Raw genomic sequence first — 2867 nt, 5'->3', positions numbered from 1 at the left:
CAATTATCCTGCTAAAAAGTTTCTGCATATTGATAGGTATTGTTTCATTGTTCATGATAATCCCAAGAGTTTAACGCAGTAAGGAGAATTACTTTGTTTCCTGTGAATTATTACAGTCGCAAAATCTTTTCTCTCTTTTGCTGCTAAGGAAGCTATTCTCTTTTCTATGGCTTGATCACAAATTACTGTATCATCTGCAACTAGTCTTGACGCGATGTTGATTAATTCTTCAGATTCTTGATGAAATGGATTATGTTCCAAGAGCCCTTGCAAAAAGTTTCCGCCTTCCTGTAATCACGAATCTGCCGAGAGATTCGTTCTTCCTTATGCTGCTCAGAGGATGTAAAAGTCGGTTAGTTTCTTTACTGCTTTTGATATTTTCGTACTAAGTGGTGAGGAAGAAATCCATCGTAACAAAATTTCATTTGTTATGCCTCTACCATGAGTAAGTCCACCTACAGATTTTATCGGGCGATTCGGTGTTTGTTCTATAACCATATCAGTGGATACTCCCGATCAATATCTTTCAGAATAAGGAATGGAGAAGAATCTTTCTTTTGTAAACTTATTGAAGTTTTGTGCTGAGATTCGATGTTCTTACTCAAGTACTAACTGGATACAGGTGAGCAATTTTTGCATACAAATTGTGGCCTGATGCATGAAAGGTAGAGATCATAAGCTTAACTATCTCCAGTTTCCAGTTCTTTCCGCTGCAATGAATTCCATAACCAGCTTCAATTGGCTCACACATAGAAGCCACAATTTTGCGGTTCGACTTTTTTTCCTTTGCTCTTGTACAGATTTTATTTAAGTCACGTACCACTTGGACACTTGCCTCAGACAATGTTAATTCTGCGAATGACTTCATTTGTAAGTACCTCTTTACTCTCTCTTATTATTGTATTGAAACAATTGCTTTTTAATTCATTATATCTTTCATACAAGTGATAAACCAATGCACAAAATATTAGTTGATGTGCTCTCAAGAATCGAGAAAAAACATGACTTGACATAAAGTGCGGAATTGTGTTTTTAGCATACAAACTTGATCACAGTTCCTCAATTTTGCAGCCTCTCATGATATACGCCAACCTATTGAACCTAAGAAACTCATTAGTAAGTGCAAGCCACCCAATCGAACACTGACTGTTGAAAGTGTGCTCCCAAGCTCCGCTGACATTATAACCTCACATGCTTTTACAAAAAGAAGTTAACTTTCCAAAAATTCCCTCCAGTACTTCCTTATATTAAACACTTTAAACAACAACGGCACACCAATACAATATCCATGTTATTGTGATTCATATATTCATTATTATATATGAGTGTACTTGTATAATATTTTTGTGTATGAATTCCATGCAGAGTTTCCATGTTACAGTTGAAAATATACAAAAAAGGGAATTTTGGGCACTAAAATATTTCCGCCATTACTTCCCTTTAATAGGTTGTACTACGGACGATTGCTATATGTCGTATGAAAGCTTATTTTATTGACTCTAACGAGGTACAATTTGTACCAATTAACCAATTAGTGTGTTTGCTATATTATTTTAAACTTAAATCTACGACTTCCTTCGTAAATATTGGGTGTTCCGCCATTTTCCAAGATGGCGGCTTAAGCACAACTTTTATTTTTGGGGACTTTATATATTTTGAGTCTTAAAGGTATATACAATGTTTATACAAAGTCCCTTGCTTGTATGAATTTTTTTCTAAACCTTCATTTTTGAACCTATAATGACTGGACTACTGTGGGATGAATTAGTGACACGCTTTAGTAAACATAATATTAGAAACAAGGACCAGTTGAACAATGCATTACATGAAGAATGAAGGAACATCTCCCCTGCACAAAGTGATCAGACGTCCCGTTTTAGCCGGAACAGTCCCTTATTTTCAACCGGTTCCGTTTCTTTCTGATTCTCAAACGGGACGCCTAAATGTCCCGTTTTTAAGCAAACATGACTCAGGTGTCCCGTAATTATTATTCAAAATATAAATGGTCAATGCTAATTCTACACTCTTCCGTACCAACACTCATTGGGAAGGTTCAGCCGTAATATTCTGAATATTCAAATGAGAATTGAGTATTCTGTGGTTCAAGTGGGAATTGAGTGGGAATTCTGAATGTTGAAGTAGTTAAAAGTATTTTTGGGTACGTAGTGCTTAAGTTAGAAACGCTGTGTTATCATTCTTACTTGTGTATTTTGAAAATTGAAAACACTGCTGAGTACCAAAATGCAATGTGGAAGTCCCCCCCCCCCCGTCGCCGATTCATATGCGTCCCGTTTTTTGAAAGTTAAAGTTCTGGTCACCTTGCCCCTGCAACTACATCAAAATAGGTTATTGCAATGCAAAAACGAATGCGAGAAGTAATTACTTAAGGCCAAAGGAGAACCAAGTGATCACTAACTGCGGTCGAAACACAACGTGGTGCCCTTATTTACGTGCATTTCTTTATTTGTACGGAAACTGTTTTGATTTGTAATACGGTCAGCATTTTGTGTGTATTTCATAGGAAAACATCTGTACGGAAACTTTTTTGAACCACTGTATAAAAAGCCCCATTGCCTTTTAAAAGCTTAGGGCCCCATTAAACCTATATCCGGCACTAGTCATGTCGTGTAGGATAAATTTTTTGGAGGACAATAAGAAAAACATTTGTGAAAGAATTATAATATTGTAACAATTATTTGGAGTAGTGTTCCCTCACTCAACTTGCACGATGAAATAACCGAAATTTGTACTTCAGAAAAGTATAAGGAATAAACATTGGGATTAATTGGGCTTTAAGTGCAAATTTATTCCACATGCTGTTTTCTTTCTTTCTTTAAATTCTCAGGAAAATTAGAAGAGGATAAACA

This window comes from Thermobia domestica, chromosome 4 (assembly GCF_964235325.1).
Source record: "Thermobia domestica chromosome 4, izTheDome1.hap1.1, whole genome shotgun sequence".
Taxonomy (NCBI): Eukaryota; Metazoa; Arthropoda; class Insecta; order Zygentoma; family Lepismatidae; genus Thermobia; species Thermobia domestica.
Note: the sequence above shows the minus strand (reverse complement) of the source record.